The sequence below is a fragment of the Nerophis lumbriciformis genome, linkage group LG01 (genome assembly GCF_033978685.3).
Source record: "Nerophis lumbriciformis linkage group LG01, RoL_Nlum_v2.1, whole genome shotgun sequence".
Taxonomy (NCBI): Eukaryota; Metazoa; Chordata; class Actinopteri; order Syngnathiformes; family Syngnathidae; genus Nerophis; species Nerophis lumbriciformis.
In genome coordinates, this window is record NC_084548.2 from 26,018,278 (window position 1) to 26,035,026 (window position 16,749).

At 39.2% G+C, this 16,749-nt stretch overlaps 1 protein-coding gene across 3 annotated transcripts in view; it reads left to right on the plus strand.

Annotated features, from left to right (window-relative positions):
* The window catches only part of dmd (dystrophin), a 586,555-nt gene that overhangs the window by 507,725 nt on the left and 62,081 nt on the right, over positions 1 to 16,749 (plus strand). The gene's annotated exons all lie outside the window — the stretch shown is intronic.

Sequence of the window (16,749 nt, forward strand, 5' to 3'; positions counted from 1 at the left end):
ATATATATATATATATATATATATACATACACATACACACACACACACACACACACACACACACACACACACACACACACACATATATATATATACATATATATATATACACACACAGACACACACATATATATATATATATATATATATATATACACACACACACATATATATATATACACATATATATATACATACATTGATATATACAGTATATCATTTATATTTATTTATTTTGCCGTTTTTGTTTACATGTTAAAGGTGTTTTAATGAATATACATGCATGTTTAACACATATAGATTCCTTTCTTTCATGAAGACAAGAATATAAGTTGGTGTATTACCTGATTCTGATGACTTGCATTGATTGTAAACAGACAGCAGTGCTTATATCGTCCACGTTTTCAAATGGAGGAGAAAAAAAGTTCCTCATTTCTGTCTAATACCATATGAAAGTGGTTGGTTTTTGGTATCTTATTTGTCCATCTTCCATATTCGTTTTTATACACTTTACAAGAAATACATTGGCGGCAAACTCCGTAGCTTGCTAGCTTGTTTGCGCTGGCTTTCGGAGACTCTTATTTTGAAAGCGCGGCGCGATGGAGCGGCACTTTTATTGTGAAGACAGGAACTGTGCAGTCAGTCTTTAGGCTTTTGACGGGATATACGGTTGAAATAAAAAATAGTCTTTTTTCCTTCACACTTTTGATTGATTGATTGAAACTTTTATTAGTAGATTGCACAATACAGTACATATTCCGTACAATTGACCACTAAATGGCAACACCCCAATACGTTTTTCAACTTGTTTAAGTCAGGTCATGTGACCGCCTGGCTCTGTTTGATTGGTCCAACGTCACCAGTGACTGCATCTGATTGGTGGAACGGAGTGAAACGTCACCAGTAAGGCAGGCACTTTGAAGGTCTGTCTGACAGACCAAAACAAACAAAGTGTGCATTAACAGATCGATAAAAATTAGTAGCGAGTAGCAAGCTGAATGTAGATAAAAGTAGCGGAGTAAAAGTAGCGTTTCTTTTTAGGCCGTTTATTGAAATACTCCCACACTTTTGACGACTTTTGGCGTGCTTTTTTCCCCTCGCTCGCACCGCTCGCATCGTCTGCTTTGCGCTCCGCCATGACGGTAGTGTGACGTAAATATGCGACGCGTCGAAGCACAAAAACGGCGTCGACGTATTTACGTAACCGATGACGTCGACTACGTCGACGCGTCGTTTCAGCCCTAGTTGCAACTAGGGATGATGTTCGAAACCGGTTCTCCCGGTTGTTCGATAAGAAAAGAACCGTTCGATAAGAAAATAACCGATTCCATGGACTCGAATCCCTTTTTGAGAACCGGTTCCCGTTATCGAGGCCACTGTAGTAAAGAAAAATAGTTGGTTCTTTATTTGGATCCCTGGGAACGAATCCCGTCCCACAAGAAATGCCCTGTGGGACATCACAGGAAATTTCCTGTGATGTCACACAAGCAGCAAAAATAATGGACCAGAAAAAACGCCTCAAGGCATGGCTATTAACCTATAGTGATCACAGAGACAGGTTGTTTTTGTGTTACTGTATATATTTGTTTTTCTGAAAAATCCCACTTAATATACTTTGGGTAACAACAGTTAATATTTATGTATTTTATTTTTTTAGGGGGGTAACAGTCAATATTTATTTATTTATTTATTTAATTTTATTTTTTTCTTATAAAATAAAAGTGAGCTTTTGTTAAACCAAATATTGTGTTTTTGTCCCCATGTACAACAACCTATCTGGATTCGATAAGAGAATCGATAAGGAATCGGTTCGATAAGAGGATTCGATAATGGACTCGAACTCGATAATTTCTTATCAAACATCATCCCTAGTTGCAACTGTCCTTGTCAGTGTTTGTCTCTGCCCTTTAAGTTCTGCACATTTCACCCTGCATAAAGGAGACACACGCACACATGTTGTGAATGAAGGGGAAGTCATGTGATTCATATAACTAATGATGTGGACTTTGCCATGGCGCCTTTCTTTTGGCTGTGTGAACATTTTGGAACATGGGAGTTTTCCCAAGAGTTATCATTGCCATCGAAACCTGTGAAAAAGATAACACTTTAAATTTGAAAAGAGAGTATACATCCAGGTAGGGCTGGGCGATATATCGCGGGTTTGTCTCTGTGCGATATAGAAAATGACTATATCGTGATATTCGAGTATACGTTCTCACGCAGTTGCTTTTAGCTGCTGTCATTACACGACAGGCTCTTCCCACTCTTTCTAGTCCTTCTCAGACAGCAAGCGCACCTTCTTACACACGTCACATACTGTCACGTCATACGTCACATACGTATACGCCCTCGCGGCGCATAGATGTAGCAGCATGGCTAATGTTAGCTGTGGTGCGACTGGTAATACGAGAGAAAGAAGGTGCGACTCTGGTAACAAATGAAGGAAGAATTAATTCCCAAGAAAAACAGCAGGTGGTCCATCGTCTGTCGGTGGTTTGGCTTCAAGTGGGAATATGTCAAACAGACAACCGTATTTTGTCAAGTGTGGGGCAAAAGTGTTTCTACAATAAGTAGCATTACTGCTCATATGTAGCATCATTCGAAAAGTCACCCGCTAGAGAATCAAGAGTGCTTACTCCGCATGTCAACATCTTTGTTCGGTGCCACACGCCCACACCATCAAAATGCAGAACGTATGAAAAAAAGAGTCCACGACAGAAGGAGATAACGTCCGCAGGAACCTACCACATAGCGAAGGACGAACACTATTTGATTTCCTATTATGCAGCTCACCTACTCAGTGGCCTAGTGGTTAGAGTGTCCGCCCTGAGATCGGTAGGTTGTGAGTTCAAATCCCGGCCGAGTCATACCAAAGACTATAAAAATGGGACCCATTACCTCCCTGCTTGGCACTCAGCATCAAGGGTTGGAATTGGGGGTTAAATCACCAAAAAATGATTCCCGGGCGCGGCCACCGCTGCTGCCCACTGCTCCCCTCACCTCCCAGGGGGTGATCAAGGGTGATGGGTCAAATGCAGAGAATAATCTCGCCACACCTAGTGTGTGTGTGTGACAATCATCAATTAATGTGTGACAGTTAACTTTAACTTTATTTTTAATTGACACTTATTGAAATATCTTGTGTGACATCATGTTTTTAAACTATTGTAGTGGCGTTCTGTACAAAAAGTGCACTTTAATTTAGTGTTGTTTTGATAAGTCATCTTAGTGACATCATGCACAAAAGTGCACTAATAGCTTGTTTTAAAATGTCTCTGACAATCTTGCACTTTCTGTATTGAAAATGACATGAATGTTTGTGCCACCGCTTAATAACTTTAATAAATACAGTTTTGGTCAATTGACTTAGTTGTGATTTCCCTCTCTGCATGAAAGTTTAAAAGTAGCATATTTTAATGCAGTATGAAGAATAATGTTTTAATGTAGACACATAGAATCATCATACTGCCGTGACTATATGCATCAAGTGTTCATTCAAGCCCTACATCCAGGTCACGCTAGATGTTGTAGCCTCTGTGTGTCGTCATGGTGTTGTAATGTGTGTATGCATGCTTCAACGGCGTCTTTTTCTTGAACAGATGTGAATAATATTCCGTAGATTCATCATTTGTTCACTAATGTTGTGTAACTACTCTAATGTTATTTGTAATGTTAACAGTTCTATTTAGTAGCCTAGCTATGTTTGTGAAGCCATGACGCGTACTGTGGTATTGCATTGACAGGTGTGTGTGTGTGTGTGTGTGTGTGTGTGTGTGTGTGTGTGTGTGTGTGTGTGCGTGCGTGCGTGCGTGCGTGCGTGCGTGCGTGCGTGCGTGTTCTTGTATTTCTACCCTTCTTGAGACATCAACAAGGAAAAGTACCCTCCATATGAGGACCGGTGAACAAGTTCGGACATAAATCATGGTCCCAATACGGAAAACCATTGCATCTAATAGAGAATGTCTCATCTGCACCCCTGGTGGTGAAATATTTCAAAATTAGGGTGGTCTCAAAAAGGAGGGATTTTTCAAATTGACTGTGTGTCGGTTTTAAAAGTGCTCCCCCTCTGGTCAACATATGAAATAACAAGTGTGTGTAAAAAGTTGAGGTGCTCGCCCTCTGGCCAACATATGCAGTAACACGTGTGTGTAAGAAATTGAAATGCGCCCCCTTTGGCCAAAATGTATAAATAAATATGTATATAGAGACATACTGTTATAACTCGAAGTAAATAATGAAGATTAAAAAACAATTGCAGACAAAAAATTCAAAAAAAAAAAATTAAATAAAGCTTACCTTTTTTATATTTGCATAGTATGTATATATTATTAATGTTGTAAATACAAATCTTTATATATCTAGAAAGGGTGGTCCTAAGAGGTAGGCATTTTTCGGAAGTCTCAAGAAGGTAAGAAATACAAGAAAATGTGCGCGTGTGTGTGAATGTGTGTGTGTGTGTATGTGAACTTGTGCGTGTATGTGAATGTGTGTGTGAGTGTGTATGCGTGCGTGTGTGTGCACGTGTGTGCATGTGAAATGTACATGTGACAGATTGACATTAACTGTTAAAATTAAAATTGATTACATTTTTCAGTTATTCTGCTTGTCACATTCTTGCTGATTTGTTCAATAAAGAGATTCTTTATGATCCCCCCCGTCCTCTTTGTAGCTTACATCGACGCTACATTATATATGTATATTCTATCAAATTTTAGCAGAGTTATATGACCTCAAGGTCCAGTCAAAATTGTTGCACGCATTGAACATCTGTTAGCCCGAAAATGTCCAAATGTAGCCAATGTGTACAGTTGCCTTCCACCGTGGTCACACTCTCTTCTTTGCATGCATGAAAACGATGTGCATTTTAATTTTTGATAGTTTATTCTTGTCTTTTTATCTTCATCTCAATGGATGTTTCCTTAGAAGTGTGTAGGAGCAAAAGTAATTCAGTCTATGGGAGAATACGCGCAAGGCCAGATTTGACAGGCAAGGGCCACATTTCAGCATTGCTTCACCCAAAGTGCACATCCTGGATGAAGGCGTGCAGTGACTGACTTAATTGAAGAGAGAATTCTGCGAGGCTCGAATGAATCTACGCTATCATGCAGCTTTTTTCACTTAGCCCCATGGGAGAATAGGGCCCTTAGTGCACACATTTTACAGTGTCATGATATCCCAAATCGATTTCTTATTGTGCTCTTACTGAAAAATAGCACAATATTTCTTCTGTCGTTTTTAATTGTAAATTGCAACCACTCTAGTTAGTCCCTCATCTTCTGCTATGTAGCAAAGATGGTGACTATGAAAAATAGCACAATATTTCTTCTGTCGTTTTTAATTGTAAATTGCAACCACTCTAGTTAGTCCCTCATCTTCTGCTATGTAGCAAAGATGGTGACTATTGCTTGGTTGCATTTCACGTCACATCTATTTTTCTTCTTTGCAGCTTAATTCACTTAATGGTCAACCAGCTTGCGTGTAGCGTTAAAGAGGAATTGCACTTTTTTTGTAATTTTTCCTCTCGTTCACAATCATTATGAGAGACAAGAACACACACGTCTTTGTTTTTTGTTTTTTTACAATATTAAAGATGATAAAAACGCTTTAAAGATGCGGCTATAATGTCTATTTTCTGCTGGATCTACTCTCTATTTTATGCTGCAGCTGTTACATATACTGTAATATTGTACATGGTAATTGTTGTATATTGTATATATGATATAAACATAATATATATCATATATTGTACACATATGTAAATATTACATATATGTTATATTTAATATTGCTACTACGGTAAATTTTTAGTCTATTTTATACCTGCATTATCCTTCCATCCTTACACTATCCATCCTTTGTAACTGAGCTACTGTGTGCAACCATTTCCCTTGTGGATCATTAAAGTTTGTCTAAGTCTAATGGGAGTTACCGTTATAGCCTTCGAAACTCTCTAAAACAACTTCAAAACCCTCCAGCAACGTACAAACCCCGTTTCAATATGAGTTGGGAATTTGTGTTAGATGTAAATATAAACAGAATACAATGATTTGCAAATCATTTTCAACCCATATTCAGTTGAATATGCTACAAAGACAACATATTTGCTGTTCAAACTGATAAAAAAAATTTTTTGTTGCAAATAATCATTAACTTTAGAATTTGATGCCAGCTACACGTGACAAAGAAGTTGGGAAAGGTGGCAATAAATACTGATAAAGTTGAGGAATGCTCATCAAACACTTATTTGGAACATCCCACAGGTGAACAGGCAAATTGGGAACAGGTGGGTGCCATGATTGGGTACAAAAGTAGATTCCATGAAATGCTCAGTCATTCACAAACAAGGATGGGGCGAGGGTCACCCCTTTGTCAACAAATGCTTGAGCAAATTGTTGAACAGTTTAACAAAAACCTCTCTCAACCAGCTAGTGCAAGGAATTTAGGATTTTCACCATCTACGGTCCGTAATATCATCAAAGGGTTCCGAGAATCTGGAGAAATCACTGCACGTAAGCAGCTAAGCCTGTGACCTTCGATCCCTCAGGCTGTACTGCATCAACAAGCGACATCAGTGTGTAAAGGATATCACCACATGGGCTCAGGAACACTTCAGAAACACACTGTCAGTAACTACAGTTGGTCGCTACATCTGTAAGTGCAAGTTAAATTTCTACTATGCAAGGCGAAAACCATTTATCAACAACACCCAGAAACGCCGTCGGCTTCGCTGGGCCAGAGCTCATCTAAGATGGACTAATACAAAGTGGAAAAGTGTTCTGTGGTCTGACGAGTCCACATTTCAAATTGTTTTTGGTAACTGGGGACGTCGTGTCCTCCGGACCAAAGAGGAAAAGAACCATCCGGATTGTTATAGGCGCAAAGTTGAAAAGCCAGCATCTGTGATGGTATGGGGGTGTATTAGTGCCCAAGACATGGGTAACTTACACATCTGTGAAGGCGCCATTAATGCTGAAAGGTACATACAGGTTTTGGAGCAACATATGTTGCCATCCAAGCAACGTTACCATGGACGCCCCTGCTTATTTCAGCAAGACAATGCCAAGCCACGTGTTACATCAACGTGGCTTCATAGTAAAAGAGTGCGGGTACTAGACTGGCCTGCCTGTAGTCCAGACCTGTCTCCCATTGAAAATGTGTGGTGCATTATGAAGCCTAAAATACCACAACGGAGACCCCCGGACTGTTGAACAACTTAAGCTGTACATCAAGCAAGAATGGGAAAGAATTCCACCTGAAAAGCTTCAAAAATGTGTCTCCTCAGTTCCCAAACGTTTACTGAGTGTTGTTAAAAGGAACGGCCATGTAACACAGTGGTGAACATGCCCTTTCCCAACTACTTTGGCACGTGTTGCAGCCATGAAATTCTAAGTTAATTATTATTTGCAAAAAAAAAAAAAAAAAAGTTTATGAGTTTGAACATCTTGTCTTTGTAGTGCATTCAATTGAATATGGGTTGAAAAGGATTTGCAAATCATTGTATTACGTTTATATTTGCATCTAACACAATTTCCAACTCATATGGAAACGGGGTTTGTATTATAAATACAGTGCAAGTCTATATACAGTATGATGTAGTCGGGATGTCACGGTAAGAACATTTCTTATCATGGTATTGTGACAAAAATTATCACAGTTATTATTATCGCGGTATTTTTAAATGTGCTCAAAATGTTCAAAAACTTAATACTGAAATCTTTTAACCAAATTTTATTTAAAAAACACAACACATTCAAAATGTATGCATGCATGTATGTACTTCAAGTAGAAAATGTAATGTTCATATGAAAGCAACACAAGCATTAGAAACAAATTAATATGGCAAAAACTAAATAATAACATGAATAAATAAATGTATGTGAAAATTGTGCACGATGGTACCTAACTATATAGCATGTCTATATAGCTAAAAAATAGTGATCATGTATTAGATCAAGTCTTACATATATAGGGCTGCACGATTATGGACGAAATAATATTCAAGATTATTTTTATCAATATTTAAATCCCCATTATTAACAATTATTTATTATGTTAGGTAAAACACTGTTGAGGTGTGAATGCAATGCCATCATGTTATTTGTAATGTCTAATAAAAAGGCTTTAGATAAACGTTATCCATATATTTCAAGACAGGGAACACTGGCAAAGTTAGCAGTTAAAGGACGAGTGAGCATCCCATTAATGTCCATGAATGGTTTTTAAAGTAATAACTTTGTGAAATGAAAAAAAACAAATAATGTAAAAAAAAACATGCTGTTTACTTTTTGATATCAGTATAAAACACAAAGCAGTTATGCCAATGAAGATAAAGTCAAGATTCGTTTTCCATGTGGTGCAGTGCAACAGTTTGGCCAACAAAAATAAACAGGAATGATACCTCACACATCTAATACACAATCTGTACCCCTCCCTGACAACACAGCATGCATTTAATTCGATGAGATGACAAAACATTTTAGCAGTTAAATGAAGGACGAGTGAGCATCCCAGTAAACAAACTAAAGACTTTATAAACAAGTTGTGGCAATGTTCCCTACACATCGCCTGACACATCGCTTGGTAGCTCTCAGTCCTAGCAGCCAACCTAAAGACGCGATGTTGCACATTCAAAATGAAACTGTACAATCAAATATTTTTCTCCTCCAAGATATACTTTTATTGTGGGACAAATGTGTCCGTCTTCAATATTGTCCACACCTTTCGTCATCTAATTACAGCAGTGCGCTTTTAAACGCACGGCGAGACTCCATGGAAGTAGAAGCAAGTGAACCGTAGCAATCGGCTCAGTTTACTGGGAGGGAACATCTCGAGAGCAAAGTTTTTGAGCAAAGTCCGCGTAGTTGCCACTATTTTTTCTCGAGTCTAACGGTGCTAGTGCGCATGCACTGGGTGCTGCGTTGCTTCCGTTTCCAGGAAGTAAGCAGTGTTGCCTAAAATGTATTGATAAATGACGGTTTTTCGGTAATTAAAAATGTTAATGACATTACTAACCGTCTGGAATTTTACCGTGGTTCATCATTATACCGTTTACCATTACAACCCTATATTATAGTAACAGACACATTCATAACAATATGTATAAATATGTTTAATATTTACCATATTTAAAACGTTTTAATCATTTCCAGGACTGATCGCGCATTTATTTGTTTCCATAGCAGCACACATATGACTTCTGGCAACAAATTTGTGTCCTACTTTCCCGATTAAAATACTTGTGTGTGTTCTAATCATGGTATCTTCTCCCAGTATTGTGGGCGTTTTGATGAGCAGCATATATTTTGCATACTATTAATGAAGACAGAAACGCAAAATGGATTGCACACCTTAAAGTAGATCAGCTTTGCATGTGTAATCAGGTTTGCACATGTTTTAGTACACGCAAACCGTTAGTAAGTCAGGCCCTAAATGTACTGCATTTTGTCGTCCTTATGCACTCACAAAGCAAACCCCGGATTTCTACTACATGTGTAATGACTGTTGCAGTGTTGCAGTCGAAACGTTTCTCTTTGGGGCCTGTTTGAACTAGGACCTGACACGGAGGTGGGAGAAGCAGGGAAGTGGTTAGGGGGAGATGAATGAGAAGTGTGTATGCATAGATCGCCAGATGTTGTTACAGCTGCGTTGGTGCTTGCTACAAATACAAAAATTAAGTAGTCGTTCTGCAAGGCAAAGCTGTCATCTTCCACAAGTCAAGTCCCGTTAGTGCGCATCACAGACGAAGCAGGTGGGTATTGACGGACAGCGAACCCCACTAATGTTCCGCAGCAGCGGATGTCCTCAATAGTGGTTTACAAGAACAGATTAACAAAATAATGGCTGTATTTGTCACAATTAGAAGTTGAACTTACCGTATTTTCCGAACTATAAGGCGCACTTAAAATATTTTTTTTTTCTCAAAACTCGACAGTGCGCTTTATAGCCCGGTGCGCCTAATGTAAGGAATAAGTTTGGTTTAGCTTACCCACCTCGAAGCAATTTTATTTGGTACAAGGTGTAATGATAAGTGTGGCCAGTAGATGGCAGTCAAACATAAGAGATACGTGTAGGCTGCACCGTTTGATGTGCTTCAACACACGAGTATTAATATGGTGTTACACACATCATATTAATACTAAAGTAAGACATATTATCGGGCGTTTTGTTTCGCAATATTATGCAAAAGCAACTTTTCTTACCTTCTGGTACCTACTGATCTGTAGTTGGGATCTGCATAAATCCTGAAAAATTGCTCAGGTCCGCCTTTGTGGTCCGTGCCGACACTGTAGTCGATAAGCTTCTTCTTTTTCTCTATCTTCTTGTTATGGGACATTCATTCTCCACTGTTGCCATTTCTAATATAAAGTAGTGTAAAGTTCTTACTTATATCATTAAACTCGCCATGAAAGCGCAAAAACATACCGGTGAATTAGTTTACATTATTCACCCAAGGAACTTTAGTTATTACAGAGTTCTGGTCGGACATTTTTTCACGGGACACATTTCCGGTGTTGTTGTTTCCGGATGAGAACATGCTGCTCCGTTATTGATTTAAGTAAAGTCTGAATGTCATTAAAACAGTTAGCTCCATCTTTTGACATTTCTTCCACTCCCGTTCTTGCACGCTACACCGCTACAACAAAGATGATGGGGAGAAGACGCTGCCGAAGGTGAGCCATGTAAATAAGAACGCCCACAAAACGGTGCATCGGGAAGCGACTGTCAGAAAGAGGCTTAAAGATGATCTGTAAAACATAATCTATGCAACATTTTGACCATTACATGTTAAAGTTAAAGTACCAATGATTGTCACACACACACAAGGTGTGGCGAAATTATTTTCTGCATTTGACCCATCACCCTTGATCATCCACTGGGAGGTGAGGAAAGCAATGAGCAGCAGCTTTGGCCACGCCCGGGAATCAGTTTTGGTGATATAACCCCCAATTCCAACCCTTGATGCTGAGTGTCAGGCAGGGAGGTAATGGGTCCCATTTTTATAGTCTTTGGTATGACTCGGCGGGGGTTTGAACTCACGACCTACCGATCTCAGGGCGGACACTCTAACCACTAGGCCACTGAGTTGGTTATGTAGACAACAAGGAAGTGTTTTCAATTTAGAAAAAAAAAAAAAAAGACTTCTTTAATACGCCCTATAATCCGGTGCGCCTTATTATATGAAAAAAAAAATCAAAAATAGACCATTCATCGGCAGTGCGCCTTATAATCCGGTGCGCCCTATGGTCCGGAAAATATGGTAGTAGAAATTGCCGTTTTGGGTGAAATTAGATGAATGCCGTTCGGCTGTCAAACATGGCCTTCGTGCAAACGCACATGCCCATGGCATCTGCACATCCACAAAAGAGATGTTCAAGAATTAAAAGATTTAAAAATGACTGCAATGGGGGTTGCTATATTGCTTTTGAACCAGTGAGTGAAATACGTTTTTCTAAACACTGCTTTTGTATCATAACATTATCCTTTTGTGTGTGTATTAGAGGGGTGTAAAGTTTACATGGTCGGACCAAAAAGAGGGCGGAATTGCAGCTCGAACGTGCACCGTCTAGGCCAGGGGTCGGCAACCAACGGCTCTAGAGCCGCATGCGGCTCTTTAGCGCCGCCCTAGTGGCTCTCCGGAGCTTTTTCAAAAATGTATGAAAAATGGAAAAAGATGAGGGGAAAAAAATATATTTTTTGTTTTAATATGGTTTCTGTAGGAGGACAAACATGACACAAACCTCCCTAATTGTTAGAAATCACACTGTTTATATTAAACATGCTTCACTGATTCGAGTATTTGGCGAGCGCCGTTTTGTCCTACTAATTTTGGCAGTCCTTGAACTCACCGTAGTTTGTTTACATGGAACATTTCTCCGACTTTCTAGGACGTGTTTTATGCCACTTCTTTTTCTGTCTCATTTTGTCCACCAAACTTTTAACGTTGTGCGTGAATGCACAAAGGTGAGTTTTGTTGATGTTATTGACTTGTGTGGAGTGCTAATCAGGCATATTTGGTCACTGCATGACTGCAAGCTAATCGATGCTAACATGCTATTTAGGCTAGCTATATGTACATATTGCATCATTAGGCCTCATTTGTAGGTATATTTGAGCTCATTTAGTTTCCTTTAAGTCCTCTTAATTCAATGTATATCTCATGACACACTATCTGTACGTAATATGGCTTTTAATTTTTTGCGGCTCCAGACAGATTTGTTTTTGTATTTTTGGTCCAATATGGCTCTTTCAACATTTTGGGTTGCCGACCCCTGGTCTAGGCAAACACCTATTTGTAACATACAACATTTTTAAAACCCTATGAGCAAGGTCACCTGTAATAAAATTGCTTGATTCAGATATACAATTTTGTATTAAAATATATGTTTTTACCTTTATTTTATCAGCACATTTAATTAAGATAATCACCATGTAAACCATTATTATTGTTACATCGTTATTATTATTGCATGACTTTGGCCAAAAGCAACTTTTTAAAATGCATGTGAACACCTAAGTTAGGTTATTACTTTGCTCAAGTTTCCCGGCGCCCTCTCGTGTATTTGTTTAACGTATTTTCCCCCAAGAACTGTCGTGGGGGAAAAAATTCCAGTTCTGCTGAAGCAGCAAAGCTTCAGGTCCACTTGGCAACACTTGGCCACATCGGTGTAACACATACTATACTGTATGCGAGGCATTTGAGATAAAAGTATGGCTGTAAACTACACTACACTACACTACGTAGGCAAGCAGTCTGGGGAAATTCTGGTAGAAAAAAACGTATTTTTCCTTAAAGGCCTACTGAAATGCGATTTTCTTATTTAAACGGGGATAGCAGGTCCATTCTATGTGTCATACTTGATCATTTCGCGATATTGCCATATTTTTGCTGAAAGGATTTAGTAGAGAACATCGACGATAAAGTTCGCAACTTTTGGTCGCTGATAAAAAAGCCTTGCCTGTACCGGAAGTAGCAGACGAGTAGCGTGACGTCACAGGTTGTGGAGCTCCTCACATCTGCACATTGTTGACAATCATGGCCACCAGCAGCGAGAGCGATTCGGACCGAGAAAGCGACGATTTCCCCATTAATTTGAGCGAGGATGAAAGATTTGTGGATGAGGAAAGTGAGAGTGAAGGACTAGAGGGCAGTGGGAGCGATTCAGATAGGGAAGATGCTGTGAGAGGCGGGTGGGACCTGATATTCAGCTGGGAATGACTAAAACAGTAAATAAACACAAGACATATATATACTCTATTAGCCACAACACAACCAGGCTTATATTTAATATGCCACAAATTCATCCCGCATAACAAACACCTCCCCCCTCCCGTCCATATAACCCGCCAATACAACTCAAACACCTGCACAACACACTCAATCCCACAGCCCAAAGTACCGTTCACCTCCCCAAAGTTCATACAGCACATATATTTCCCCAAAGTCCCCAAAGTTACGTCAGTGACATGCACATAGCGGCACGCACGTACGGGCAAGCGATCAAATGTTTGGAAGCCACAGCTGCATGCGTACTCACGGTACCGCGTCTGCGTATCCAACTCAAAGTCCTCCTGGTAAGAGTCTCTGTTGTCCCAGTTCTCCACAGGCCAATGGTAAAGCTTGACTGTCATCTTTCGGGAATGTAAACAATGAAACACCGGCTGTGTTATCCGGCACAACAGTCAGGGGGTGCATTCTACGGCGGGGGTGCGTTATCCGGCACAACACCTGCTGCAATACACCGCTTCCCACCTACAGCTTTCTTCTTTGCTGTCTCCATTGTTCTTTGAACAAATTGCAAAAGATTCACCAACACAGATGTCCAGAATACTGTGGAATTTTGCGATGAAAACAGACGACTTAATAGCTGGGCACCACGCTGTCCCAAAATGTCCTCTACAATCCGTGACGTCACGCGCAGGCGTCATCATACCGAGACGTTTTCAGCAGGATATTTCGCGCGAAATTTAAAATTGCACTTTAGTAAGCTAACCCGGCCGTATTGGCATGTGTTGTTGCAATGTTAAGATTTCATCATTGATATATAAACTATCAGACTGCGTGGTCGCTAGTAGTGGGTTTCAGTAGGCCTTTAAGTTCATACTTTTCCCTTATTTAGCAGACAGTATCCCTTATTTCCAAATGCAAATGTTGAGGTTTTCTCCTCCTCATGCAAGATTGTTAATGTGATCTGAAGAGACATGCTGCCATGTAAACAAGACCATTTACCGTATTTTTCGGATTATAAGTCGCAGTTTTTTTCATAGTTTGGCCGTGGGTGCGACTTATACTCCGGAGCGACTTATGTGTGAAATTATTAACACATTACCGTAAAATATCAAATAATATTATTTATCTAATTCGCGTAAGAGACGAAGCAAATGGCAGCCATCGTCACACACACGTCAGCAATCGTCACTCACACATCAACCAATAAGAATTCGGCGGGGGAGGGTCATGGCAGAAGTGCATTGTGGGTCATGGAATGCTAACTGCTATATGCTACTGCCGTAGCTATTAAAATGGATCACATCAACATTGGCGGTAACTTATAAAAACTGAGAAGGACTGAACAAAAATGGCACCGAAAAGGAAATCATATACTGCAGATTACAAGCTGGACGTAGTGAAATATGCAGCAGAGAACGGCGATCGACCAGCAGAAAGAAAAGACATACCAGAGGCGTCACCGGGAGGAAGATTTCATGGGATTTAGCGATTAGGAGTGACAGATTGTTTGGTAAACGTTTAGCATGTTCTATATGTTATAGTTATTTGAATGACTCTTACCATAATATGTTACGTTAACATACCAGGCACGTTCTCAGTTGGTTATTTATGCGTCATATAGCGTACACTTATTCAGCCTGTTGTTCACTATACTTTATTTATTTTAAATTGCCTTTCAAATGTGTATTCTTGGTGTTGGGTTTTATCAAATAAATTTCCCCCAAAAATGCGACTTACACTCCAGTGCGACGTATATCTGTTTTTTTCCTTCTTTATTGTGCATTTTCGGCCGGTGCGACTTATAGTCCGAAAAATACGGTAATTAGTTTAATAAAAGAATCATCTATATCAGTGGTCCCCAACCATTTTGTCACTGGGGGGGGGATTTATTTTTATTTGTATTTTATTTATATATTTTTTGCCTTAAAAAAATACAATCATATGTGCTTATGAACTGTATCCCTGCAGACTGTATTGATCTATATTGATATATAATGTAGGAACCAGAAATATTAATAACAGAAATAAACAACCCATTTGAGCAAATTAGGGTTTTTTGGGGGGTTGGTGCACTAATTGTAAGTGTATCTTGTGTTTTTTATGTTGATTTAATAAAAAAATTTTTTTTATTGTATTTAAAAAAAAAAATTTTTTTTATTATTTTGCGGCCCGGTACCAATTAATCCACGGACCGGTACCGGGCTGTGGCCCGGTGGTTGGGGACCACTGATCTATATAACCATTCCATATGAAATATATCCTTAACTTACTTCTGTTTAATGATCTTGACCTTCTTGGAGGATGAGTTAATGGCGGGGTACATCGGCCCCCGCACCCCCATGTAACGGTTGATCTAGATCTGAGAGGACATTTAAACCTATATTTAGCTATGCTGTTTTGATTTTGCGTTGGGAAAATGTGGGCAAGAATCATGATCTTGCCTTTGGGCAAGGCAGCTAATCTCCTGCCGCCACGCCACATCCTGCCAACTAACGATGCATCACCATTGCGTTGACTTTGTCCATAGAGCCGTGTGCCTTTTCCTGGAAGAAAGTTGTCTGGTTTTTTTCAGTGGTTCATGTGAGTGAGACATCTGCAGTCCACCATATTACACTAGTGTTTGTCAGGTGTGCATGCTAATATATAATAATTAGTGTAGGTGGGGAAATTGAACACATTTCTGTGCTGTTCAGTGCCGGATAATTTTTATGTGCATTTGTGCAAGCAGCTGGAAGCATAAAATCATCGATAAGCTGAATAACTGAACAATTTTTGCAGAGCCTGTGATTTTTACCACAGAATCCATTTCGTCTTTTACCAAGTGCAAGGGATCTGCTGCAAAACATTATTATTTTGTATTGCTGCCCAGGCAAAGGTTAACTGCAGGTATGCAAAGTTCAGTTAAACAGTAGGGGTGTGCCAATACATAATTTTTATGTTGCATTGCGATGCAGCACGTAACGAGCAAATGTTTAAAAATCTATTATTATCTATGATAGTGAAATCACATAAACACAAATGCAGCACCAAGAAGTTGGCCAAATCAAAAAAAGCAGCCTGAAAAGTTTTATTGATTTATTTTGGGTTTTTTAACTTTATTTCAATGAAGTGCATATTTACCAGAGTAAGGGGGATCCTAAAGCAATAAATAGAAAATAAGACGAGTAACAATGACGAACAAGAGGAAGAGGGAATTGTGTGTTGTCATTTGTGCCACTAAATGAAAGGTTGAATGTATACTGACAAAAACAGATATGCTAGAAGGAAAATAAAATACAAAATAATGATAACAGTCATAATGTCTGGCATGTAGTTTTGCAATATTAAAGAAAAAGAGGGGTAAAAACTTACATACTGGGCTAGGCGATATGGCTGAAACTGTATCACGATGTAAGCGTTTTTATAGCCTGTAGAAAATAAGGACACAAATAAAAATACATTAAATGTAAATATTTGTATTTCAAATGTAACTTTCCTCCGATGTAATTCCCTTAGCTGTCAAGGCAGAAAGGAAAGTAAAA